This window comes from Mustela erminea, chromosome 14 (genome assembly GCF_009829155.1).
Source record: "Mustela erminea isolate mMusErm1 chromosome 14, mMusErm1.Pri, whole genome shotgun sequence".
NCBI lineage: Eukaryota > Metazoa > Chordata > Mammalia > Carnivora > Mustelidae > Mustela > Mustela erminea.
In genome coordinates, this window is record NC_045627.1 from 63,490,157 (window position 1) to 63,502,567 (window position 12,411).

General features: G+C 43.2%; 1 long non-coding RNA gene across 1 annotated transcript; it reads left to right on the forward strand.

Annotated features, from left to right (window-relative positions):
• The first annotated feature begins 2,071 nt into the window (after positions 1-2,071).
• On the forward strand, positions 2,072-11,268 carry LOC116573159. The gene is made up of 3 exons (XR_004278624.1): positions 2,072-2,150; positions 5,226-5,320; positions 10,358-11,268. It is a non-coding gene; the product is annotated as an uncharacterized LOC116573159 (long non-coding RNA).
• Positions 11,269-12,411: the final 1,143 nt, after the last annotated feature.

The following is a 12,411-nucleotide window of genomic DNA, read 5'->3' on the forward strand; positions in this document are numbered from 1 at the left end:
TTCTCCATCATGACATAATTTCAGAAGCCATAAAGATAAAAATTGCCTTTGTATGGCAATAGATACCATAAATAGAAATATGATGACTTGGAAAAATTGTCTGGAATATGTTTACCATGCGTATCACACCTGTTATATGCTCAGTGCTTCCTTGTATTGATAGAAAAATGAATTAAGGATATAAAGAATCAATCAAGACAGAATAAATACAAATGGCCAATAAACATACCAAAAAATCATCCTTATTACTAAATTGAAACCCCACCAATTCATCCATTTTTGTTCATTAGACTGATAAAAACTAAAAATATTGGTAAATGATGTCATTGAGAATGCAGGAGAAAAGGCACTCTTGTGTGCTATTGGTGAGGGTGTTGACAGATGAAATGCTTTCTTACACTGCATTTTGACAATATCACTCAAAATTAAAATGGACATATCATTTTACCAAGCAAGTTCTCCTCTAGGAATCTATCTGAATGAAGTTTATACATGTTTGACAAGATAGACAGGTACAGAGGTAAACAGCTGTGCATTGCAGCATTGCTTTAATAGAAAAATACTAGGGGTGCCTGGCTGGTTCCGTCATTAAGCATCTGCCTTCAGCTCAGATCACCATCCCAGGGACCTGGGATCAAGCCCCGCATCTGGCTCCCTGCTTGGCAGGAAGCCTGCTTCTCCCTCTCCCACTTCCCCTGCTTCTGTTCCCTCTCCTGCTCTCTCTCTCTGTCCAATAAATAAATATTTAAAAAAAAAATACTAAATGACAGAATTTCCAACAAATGTGTCATTTTATAGTGTAAAAAAAAATCAAGTTCTTAATCAAAACATAACAGATTTGAAAGAGATTTCACAAGGATACAAAATTAAGATAGTCTCTAACAATGATAATTAGAACAGGAAGAAAAATCATTGTCCAAAGCACTACAGATATTACCATTTAAAACTTCAGAAGTTATGAGGAACTACTTTCACTAAAGAGCAATGTTGTGTGCTATAGTTTAGAGTTAATCTGGAAATCGAGAGAACTATCAAAAATCACATATTAATAAAATAGTGATTTTTAAAAATATAAATCCCAGACTCTGTATCCCAGGACCTAAAGAAAACAGTTCCCGGCACCTAGTAGACAATAAATACTGGCTGAATGAATGAATGAATGAATGACAATGACACTTCCATTAGGGTTGTCCTAAGACTTGATGCAAAACTGCCTAAGGATTAGTGTTGATATATAACAAGTGTTTGGGAGATAAGAGTTCACTGCCTTCCTGGAGGCCTGTTGGTGCTTAATAATTGCCTGGCACATTATAAGAGTTTGTTTATTTAAAACTATGTATATAGTGCTTCCCATATGCCAGGTACTGTTTCAAGTGCTTTACAAACACTAACTCATTCAAATGACAAGAAGCTGAAGTAGCTGGTCTTATCATCCCACTTAAAAGATGAGGCAATTGAAGCAAAAAGCAATTGAGCGATTCCCCCAAGATGGCACCGCTGGACAACGGTGGGAATATGAACACAGAAAGTCTAGCTTCAGGTCCCTGCCCCACTGTGCCATATTTACTGGTCATGTGAGAAAAATTTATCCAATGAAAAAATGAATGTCACTGCTTTTAGAAATTATATTGTGTTTTTCATCTAGGGAGCTCAGAATATTTTATATCAAATCATACCTGAAAGTTAATCTTGCAACTTCCCTTTGAAGGAGAGCATATTTTAAAAACATTTAAAACGTATTATGAGTTTGGGGCGCCTGGGTGGCTCAGTGGGTTAAAACCTCTGCCTTCGGCTCAGGTCATGATCTCAGAGTCCTGAGATCGAGTGCCACATCGGGCTCTCTGCTGAGCGGGGAGCCTACTTCTCCCTCTCTCTCTGCCTGCCTCTCTGCCTACTTGTGATCTCTATCAAATAAATAAAATAAAATAAAATAAAATTATAAAACGTATTACGAGTTCATGAATTGTGTTTGAAAAGACCATGGGCGGGCCTTGTTCCTGGTGATGAAGTCACTATATTTGCTTTCTGATGTCACAGAATTTCCATACAACAGTTTAAAGTTCTGAGCATAGACACCTTGCTGTAGAAATGGAAGAGGCATAAAGGCTTACAGAGAACAATTATATAACAAGATCAAATTATTGAAAGGGGTAAGGAGGTGTGAGCTGCAATCTTCCACGTGACTAACGCATTGGCTCTCCTTTCCAATTGGATCTCTTCTTTCCAATTAGGAATACTTCTGTACTAGGCTTTGCAGACTTTATTTTTTTTTTAAGATTTTATTCATTTATTTGACAGAGAGAGAAATCACAAGTAGGCAGAGAGGCAGGTGAGAGAGAGGGAGAAGCAGGCTCCCCAATGAGCAGAGAGCCTGATGCGGGGCTCGATTCCAGGACCTTGAGATCATAACCTGTGCTGAAGGCAGAGGCTTAAACAACTGAGTCACCCAGGCGCCCCTAGGCTTTGTACACTTCTGGAGAGATTTTTGTTTGTTTTAGTTTTAATCTAATTTAACTTCATCTCATAACATCATACCACTGTTTTTCATGATTTACTCATTCATATATTCAATTCATTTAATTAATATTTATTGATCATCTACTATTTGCCAGGCATAGCACTGGGTGTTAAGGATAACGTGAACAAAAACAATCCTCGTCCTCATGGCTTCTCTAATCTGATGGGCAAAACAGATAACAAGAACACTGCATACATGAAATTATGAACATCACAGCCATGAGAAGGGCGACATACCTTTGTGGAAAAGGCACATGAGAGTATATGAAATGGGAAATGAATCTAGTTGAGGTCAGTTCTTTCCCTCTCAGAATGTTTCCTCCAGCATAGATACCATTCCTCTTCTACTTCCCATCTCAGCAGCACCTCTTAGATCCTGCAGCTCGCACATATTAATCTTCAATTTATAGAATCCATTTGACAGCTAATATATTGAAGAGAAAATGACCCATTAAAAATAATACCTTTATTACGTCATTATTGCTTCTGGCTCTTTTGTTCCAAAAGACAAAAACAAAAAAGGTCACTTTTTAAAAACCTAATTTCCATTAGTAAGATGTATTTTTTAATTTGAAGAATGAATTGGTTTCATTAAATGATACATGAACATGCCCCTGTTTAGGGCATGGAATTCTAGGATGAGGGCTTCCTGGCTTAGCTGATGCAAAAGACAGGTTTCTTTGCCCTCCATCCTTCCCCACCTGTATTCCCTCTCCCTTCGCTTGTCAGTCTGATGACACCCCATGTTTGCTGCTGGATTGGTTCCTCATTGTATTTAGCTCATTACCATTTACCTACATGTTTATTAATCAGAGAGTGTGGTCCTTGGACAAGTGTGTGGACTGGCGGCTTCGGTGTCATGTAGGTGCTTGTTAGAAACGCAAAATCTCTGTCCCCACCCCAGACCTACTAAGGCAGGATCTGCATATAGAAAAGATCCCCAGATTTTTTTCTAAGCACATTAAAATTGAGAAGCATCATTTGATCCCTATTAGCTTCCAAGAATGTAAAAGGGACAAGGTCATTCCTGCCCAGCCCACCTTGTTCACAGCTTTGAATTAAAGAGGCTCTGAGATTTCAAAAAGCAAAACAAAAGACACTTTCAAGAGATAAAAATGCTATGTAACTATTAAACATCAAATTTAACACTATTTATTTTCACCTAGACAAGCTGATTTATTAAACCTGTTTTAAGAGGAAACAAAGATTACTCCTGATCATTAGATGGACTCTGTTCCTATAAAAATTTGTTGCAGTATCTTAAAATACCCCAGCGTTCTGTTCTGTTTTGTGTAATGTATAGATCAATGATCCTTGCTGCACATGAGAATTTTCAGATGTTTTTTCCTGAAAATCCAAAGCCTGAGCCCTACTCTCAAAGATAATCTGATTCAGTGGGTCTGTGGTACAGCTTGGACAAATACACTTTTTAAAGGTTCCCCAGGTAAATCCAAGGTACTGCTAGGGTTCAGAATCCTTGACAGAAATAATAAGAGATGAAGAGAGTTAGACCTATGTAATAAACATAGAAGTAGCAACTGCAATGGTTTTTAGGAATTCATTCTACAAGAATATGTGTGCAAAGATGTATGTGCACAGAGCCTTGTTGCAGCATTATTCTTTTTTTTTTTTAAAGATTTCATTTATTTATTTGACAGACAGAGATCACAAGTAGGCAGAGAGGCAGACAGAGAGAGAGGGAGGAAGCAGGTTCTCTGCTGAGCAGAGAGCCCGATTCGAGGCTTGATCCCAGGACCCTGGGATTATGACCTGAACCGAAGGCAGAGGCTTTAACCCACTGAGCCACCCAGGCACCCCTGCAGCATTATTTGTAAGAACAAACGTATGGGAAATGATTTTAATGTCCATCAATTAGCAAATGATCACGTAAGCAGGACGCATCCGTATAATACAATAATACAATACCGTGCTAATGTTAAAGTGAATGAGGAAGACATACCTCCTGCCATGAGAATATCTCCAAGATACATATTATGAAAATTTTTAAAAGTTACCTAACAATGTGTGATAAATGATCTCATTCATGGGAAAAAACAAGTGTGCATATATATACATACATGGATATGTCACTGTTTAGAAAGATCACTGAAGGATACTTACCCATCTGCCGACAGTGGTTACCTCTCGGAATAAGAATGGGTGGTTAGGGGACTTACCACTCTGTAAACTTCTAAATATTTTACAAGAATGTATTCATGTGCTCCTTGTGTAAGTACTCAAAATACATTCCAGGGCTGCTGGCTGTCATACCATCTGTAATCCTGGATAATCGACTATTTAAACTAATTATTATTTTAATATTATAATCTTGAATATAATTGTACAATAAATAGTACAGTGGCTGACAAAAAGAAAACAGATCTATAATACCCACACAACACAAACACGGCTGGGACATAGAGCATTTCTGGTATTTGACCTGTCACTTCTCAACTCTGAGATGACTGGAATTATGTCGTTCAGACCCCTCAAGATCTCATCCCATCCGATGTTCTACTTGACACTGACTCTGAGGACCGCTCTAGTTCCTTGAGTTAAGAACCCCTCCAGGCAAGCGGATCCCACTTCTAGAAGGATCTCTATATTAACATTCTGTAACTTCTCCCTTGTCCGGCCCTAGAAATCATGAAGGACAGAAGGCCGCCTACAGCTCAGCCTTGCTAGGAGCCAGGCCTCCTCCATTTTAGGTCATCGGGAAGAGCGGGCGGTAGTAGGAGGGCTGTGCGTCCTGTCTCGGGAAGAGTCTCCAAGCCGGCTGGGACAGCTCTTCCTCTTTGAAATGGTGAGTAAGCCCTGGAAGTGTGTAATGAGAGAAATTGCTTACGAATCTGTCCCTCTCGGCCCCAAGCCACTTCTCGCTCTCTCAGAGAAACAGGAGGATTTTACACTAATAGCATTGGGATAAAGTCGGCGTGGAGGCCGCCTGACAAAGAGCAAGCTTCCAGCCCTGAGTGGGGCCCTGCTGACAGCTCCTTAGAAACTGTCTCTCTCCCGAGCCCCCTTTCATTACTTCAAGTCCCAGAATCTGACAGAGTTTGATGGGGAAAACAAGGCAAGAACATCCCCTGCGGCAACCAAGTCCCCACCGATTACTCTGTGTCTGACAGACTGGGAGAGTCAATGTCACCTACAAAACTTCTCCCTCATCTGAGCTGAGTGTGCCCTAACGAGCCCTGGGGGAAGGATCCCAGCAAGACCCACCTACCCCGACTTAGACTTCTCTGGAAAGAAAATTATTGTAACCAGACAGTTCCTGGAATCCAAATGCCCCTTCTAGTCCCCAGAAAAGTGCGTAACATCTCAGGGCTCCAAGGCAGCTACGCTTTGATTTACGAAAGTCTTTTCCCGGGTTATACCCTCCACGTGGTCTTTGAGAGCTGGGGACCGTCTGAGATCTGAGAAGTCAGTCTGCAATTCTGAGCAGAGTGTCTGGAACTCTAACCTTGCCAAATTACCAGGGGGTGGGTGTGAAGAAACCAAATGCCGCTGTGCTTCAGACTGTGGTGAGAAAACATGCTGCGGGCTCTCCGACAGTAAATTCACCTCAGAAAGGGCTCTGAAGTTCGTTTAAAATGCAGATTCTGACTCAAAAGGTGGGGGGGTGGGTCCAAGGAATCTGCATTTTACAAACTCTCTAGGGGAGTCTGGATGAAGGTGATCCCGGGACCCCACTTTGAGAAACACTGCTGCTACTGTGCCAGCACCTCCAGCCAGGGCTCATAATGGCACACCTCTTGGCCAACAAGTGTCAGCAGCTCTTTCCATTGGAAGTGGAGCCAACTGTCTCTAGGCTTCTCCTGCAGGTACCAAGAGTCCCCAGAGGCCACTCCCAGCAGAGAGGCATCTCCAAGACCCATCATTCAGAGCCTCCAGTAGAAGGCAACACTCAACAAAGAGCTGCTGAACCCCCCACTGCCACATGGTCCTAGTAGCTGATTTGAACCAACTGATTTTTATTAGATCATGGGTTTTTTGAACACCACTGTGCATCGGAATGACACAGGGCAGCTTGGTTAAAGTCCACAGACCCGGGCCCCATCTCAGAACCACCCTCAGGATGGAGCTGGATGAAGTGGTAGTTTAACAAGCTACCAAGTGATGTAGATTTACTCCAGAGCTTTCTTTTCATCTCTAAGAAAAGCATCATAAAATTCCAGCCATGGCACTGCAAAAATTGAAATCTAAAACATTAATTTTTAAAAAGATTTATTATTTTAAAAAATATTTTATTTATTTATTTGACAGAGAAATAACAAGAGAGGGAACACAAGCGAGGAGAGTGAGAGAGGGAGATGTAGGCTTTCCGCCCAGCAGGGAGCCCGATGTGGGGCTCAATGCGAGGCTTGATCCCAGGACCTTGGGACCATGACCCGAGCAGATGCTTAACAATTGAGCCATCCAGGCATACCTATTTACTTATTTTAGGCAGAGGGTGAAGGGGCAGAAGGAGAGAGAGAATCCCAAAGCAGACTCCCTGCTAAGTGCAGAGCCCAGAAAATTCAGGGCTCTGTCCCAGGATCCTGAAATGGTGACCTGAGCCAAGACCAAGAATTGGCCACTCAACCAACTAAACTCCACTCTTGTGCCCGGAAATCTAAAACATCATTAACACTGAAAACAATTGGTTCTCCTTCTTTGCTCTTTTAATGTCCCTAATAATTTTCCACCCAAGTATTCAAATACTTTCCTAGAGGAAAATAGCTACTAGACTATATGACTTGCTAAGTACCAATATGCTGTGGTTTAAGAAAATCTATACTCAAAAATCCAAACTCAAAAAATCCAAAAGATTTTTATCATGACAAAAATATAGTGATAAAAACTAATATTTATTCATTTCTTACTATGTGCCAGGTACTCCTCTAAGCATTTTTTGAATGTTAAAATAATGGGGCACCTGGCGGCCTCAGAAGAGCATGGGAGTCTTGATCTCAAAGTCATGAGTTCCAGCCCCACACTGGGTGTAGAGATTACGTAAATGAGTAAATAAAAGCTGAAATGTTAAAACAACTAGCATTTATTGACCATTTGCCTTGCAATGAAAAAGATTATTTCATTTGTCTATCATTTCACTTAAGCATATTAGATAGAGTAACAGAAAAGGACACTGAGGCACAAGCAAGTTAATTTACTTGTCAGACATTGCACAGCTGTGAAGCAGTAAGGCTGTATTTGAATCCAGAGACCAATTCTTAACCATTTTATCACCTTGCTCATGTTAATCATAATAGTGTTTTAGTCAACATATCCATCATAAGGCTAGTAAGTGCCAGTATTGGGGGTTATGTTCTAAGTACACAGTGACAAACAAGACGAATACGGCGCTTGCTTTCACAGTGTCCATGATCTGCTGAACGATCCAAATGGGTAAACAAGTTATTCATTGCAGTGGGAGGAGCGCAGTACCAGGAAATCACGGGTCAGGGGATAAGACACACAGCCTAGTCCTGGAGGAGGAAGGAGTAAGGAAGGTTTCTCACGAAAAGCGAGGCATGACTGAACATCTAGAGGATGAGTATGATGAACTGGCCAAGAAAAGAGAAGGTGAAGGGAGAGTCAGGGCTGAAGAGAGCGGCTGCGACAGGCCTGGTGTTGAGTCCATGATGCAGTGCGTCAAGGATATGAAAGTGATTGATACGATGGGAGTAGGGAGGGACGAGGGCATCTGTGAACAGTGAAATTGGAGAGACCAATCTGAACCAGATTTTGAAGTGTTAAAGGATGTCAGCGTGGGGGAAAATAGGGATCCGTTTAAACGTGTCCGTAGGAGCATGGAGCTGAGGGGAGTGATTTGGCCTCAACCGTTGACTTGTGAATCACAGGGAGATCATAACACCCAGGGAAGGGAGAAGCCAGAGACCTTGGGATCACCAGCCTTCTGGGCTGGAAAGAGGAGGAGCCCCCAGAAGAGATTCAGGTTGTGCAAGAGGAAAACAATGAGATGTGACTCAATTTCCCCAAGACCACAAAGCTAGGAAGTAGCAAACTCAGAATTCAAAATGTCTCTATCTTTCCAAAGCCGTGGTCTTGACCGTTATATCTCTTAAATATTGTTTTCCTTTTCTACCTAAAATTATGGTTGATATAAAAAATTTTTATTTATACATATTTTTCCAGTAGCTCATTTCTACCAAACAAAGCTAAAAACAAATAAACAAATAAACAAAAACTTGTCAAGAAATTGGTTTCCTGGGCGCCTGGGTGGCTCAGTGGGTTAAGCCGCTGCCTTCGGCTCAGGTCATGATCTCAGGTCCTGGGATCGAGTCCCACATCGGGCTCTCTGCTCTGCAGGGAGCCTGCTTCCTCCTCTCTCTCTGCCTGCCTCTCTGCCTACTTGTGATCTCTCTCTCTGTCAAATAAATAAATAAAATCTTTAAAAAAAAAAAAAAAAAAAGAAATTGGTTTCCTGGATCCTTGAATTGAGTTAAGGAAGCAAACTCATGAAACAGGCTTCTCACTGCCTCCTCGTCTCTTTCCTGGTGTGCCCCACCATATCTTTGGCTTGGATATCCCTTCGTTCTACCGAAGAATGTCTCCTAGGGCATAGCCATGTATAGCCCATGGGCAAAGGCTTAGGATTTCTCTTCAGAGGTCTGCCTGTGTGGCACCAACGCACTTGTACAAATCCAGGAAACATTCAGGCATCTGGAATTCTCCAAGGCACAAACCAAACATTAGTAATAATCTTGTTCCTGACCACATGTGTGTCTTCTCCAAAAGGCAGATTAACGAAAACTCTGGCTGCTTTAGTTAACTATTTATTATTTTATTAAAGCAATACATATATATATGTGTATATATATAAAATTAAGTGCAGAATATACAACAGTTCAGAAGTTATAGAGTGAAAATAAATTCTCACATTCTCCTGCCTGCCTGTCTCTTCCACTCCATTGCCTATAACCCCATTCCCAGAAATACCACTGTTAACAATTCAATATGTATCTCTATGTGCATTCTTCTACACATATACAGAGTTCTTAAATGGAAAGGATCACATTATCTCTCCGTAGACCCCCCCACACGTGAAGGTGCCGTTCTTTTTTTAACCAGTTCTCCACTGATGGCTATTTGTATTCTTTCTGGGGATTTTTTGGCCTGCTCTTACTCTACAGAGCATGAGGGCCCCTAAAAGAATGTTGTTTGGCCTCAACTTTGGACCGATCATTTTTCTGAATTTGCCATTGTTTGTCCTTACATTTCCTCCCTTTTTGAGCTTGGTGGATGCTTCTCTCCTGCTGTTCCTTCTAATCAGACTCCTACTCAGTGTAAGTTATGTTTGCTGCTTTAAAGATCTCCTTACAGAGTCTAGGACACTGGAGGAGGTAGGTTCAGCAAATAAACAAACTATTGTCCTAACTTTACATTCTTATTGTAGAGGAGTTTGAAGACACGGGAAAGAGTTCACTTGTTATCTGGGAATCAGCTTCAAAATCTCCTTAGGTTTGAACTGCGCTTTTCATTTCCTTTCAAAGAGCACCCCAGACAGAGTTGGACTGACTGTATTTAAAGTGAAGGCATAGCCTACAACTTCCAAGAGATTTACGTCTTCTACAGTGTGTTGGGAAGCAAAATTAACCGAGGAAACAATTAGAGTGCAGCTGAGTGTTAATTATGTGATTATGTGTTAGGAGTGCCTGGGTGACAGAGTTCAGGGAAGACAGAGCTGGCAGAGTTCTCTGCCTTCAAGGGGAAAGCTCTCGAGCTGGGATAGGAGGCAGGAGATGACATTCAGAGAAGTCTAGGCAGAAGGTGGAAGGCTTTTCAAGTACCTGGTAACAGTTCATACTTTTTTTTTTTAATCTGACCCTTTTTTTAGTTTTTGTTTAGGATTTGCCGACCCACGTGAGAACCTTAGCTTGACGAGGGCAAGGACCATGCCTTGCTCACTCCTGGATCCCTGGTTCCTGCAGCAGTGCCTGACACATGGCGGAAGGCCCATGGGTACAAGAACTGACGAATGAATGAGCACATGACCCTGGGGTGTGCGAGGAACTGTGGGAAGATCGCCCTGTCTGGGAAGAAGTGTGTGTCCTTGAGGAGTGGGGGACTCTCCAACAGACCAGCAGATGGGGCACCTAAGTAGGCCTGCATGGGATTCAAACCACGGGGCAGGTGAACCTAGCTGAACAGGGTATAGGCACCACTGACAACTGCCAAGGACGACTCTGTATAGAGTGCAACATGGGACTTGAATCTGAAATTAAACTAAAGCACAAACTAAACAAAATTGTTCTGCACTGTGCTTGGTCAGCCAACAGCTATGCTTAAAAAAGAAAAAAAGATCTGTTCAGTTCTTGTTAAGAACACAGTAAAATGTTAATGGGATCACAAGACTTTTATGACTACCTTCAACGATCACCTTCACCTTTAAGCAGATAGGTTCATCGCCTCATATTGAACCAGTTATCTACTAAAAAGTATCTTGCTATTGTCGTTCACCCATAGCTGTTGTTCTATAGATCTTTTCTGTCTCATACTCGCACCATTGATTATTGGACCTAAATGCAGTGCCTCACATTCGTGGTACATCCTATCTTATTGATTTTAGACTATCTTTCACCTTATGGAATTCATTTTAAACCTTGATCCTATCATCAATCAGTATTCCTCTTAGCTGGGTGTAATTCATATGTGTGATCTGCAATCCCCCAAGGTCTGGGATGCCTGGAGGTAATTTCAAGAGCTCTAAGGGGCGGGGGGTGTCTACCAGAGGACACACCACCAGCCAAGTGTAAGAAAGAAAGATGTGCGGCCCTATGACTGCAGATACGGGACACAAAACGGTGGGGCGGGGGGCGAGTGTGGGCCTGGGAGGGAATAACTGCTAGACCTCCCTCCAGGTTAAAGCAAACCGTGTCAGACTCTCCAGTGGACGCAACCCACAAAGGGTTTCTTCTAGGAAGAAGCATTTTAGAAGTAAAAGTTGGTGGGGGGAGTAGCTTGACCTGTTTTGAAGCAGGCAGGGAGGGGAAGGGGCATTTTGGTCCCTTTGGAAGCCAAACTGGGGGGCGGGGTGTGAGAAAAGGATGAGCTCCTCCCTCCCTGCTGGGCGGGCTGCTTTGACTATCCTTCCGCTCCCGCTCTGGCCAAGAGATCCCGCTTTGTGTGTAGGATGCTTCTCCCCACTTAGTCACCCTGCAGGTTTTTCGCTGGAACTCTGCATCCCCGAGTCTCCTACGCGCCTCTCCGGCACTCCGCCTCTGCTGTAAAAATCAGTTCCTACTGGCTTCCCTCTCCAGTTAAGGGTACACGTTCCATCTGCTCCCGGCTCGCACACCCTCCCGCCGCACCCCTCCCGCCGCACCGCTGCCCGCTCCCCTGCCTCCCCCGCCCCACCCGCCGCACCGCTGCCCGCTCCCCTGCCTCCCCCGCCCCACCCCCTCCCCACGAATGCTATCGCCTCCAGCAGCTCAGGAGCACAGATGTTTTCACCCTGCCGCGGCTGTACACGGGTATTTTCCTAGTGTCTCTGTGTGTCTGCTCCAGGCACCGTCTCTCTGGGGAGGGAGAGAGTAAATGTTTTCATTCCAAACCCTCAGGGTCAGGTCTTGTTTGTCTAAACTGTGTTTGTTGCTGTAATTATCAGATTAGCTGATCTCTGGCAGCAAGTTGGGGGTCGGGGGGCGGGGGCGGAGAAGGGGGGGAGCATTAACCCTTTTGGGTTGGTTGCTGTGCTCGGTCATGGGAATCCCTTTGGGGGGCAGCAGTCATTTTTCTTCTAACCTGAACGATTTGGCTAGAATTCTTTTTTGCCAGCCCTAAGAGGCCTCAGGAAGTCTCTGTTAGTCCAACCATCCAGTGGGCTCCACCGCTGGGATCCAAAAGGCATTTAGCAGAGACGCGCGGGGTTGAAAGGCCATCTCTCCCGGG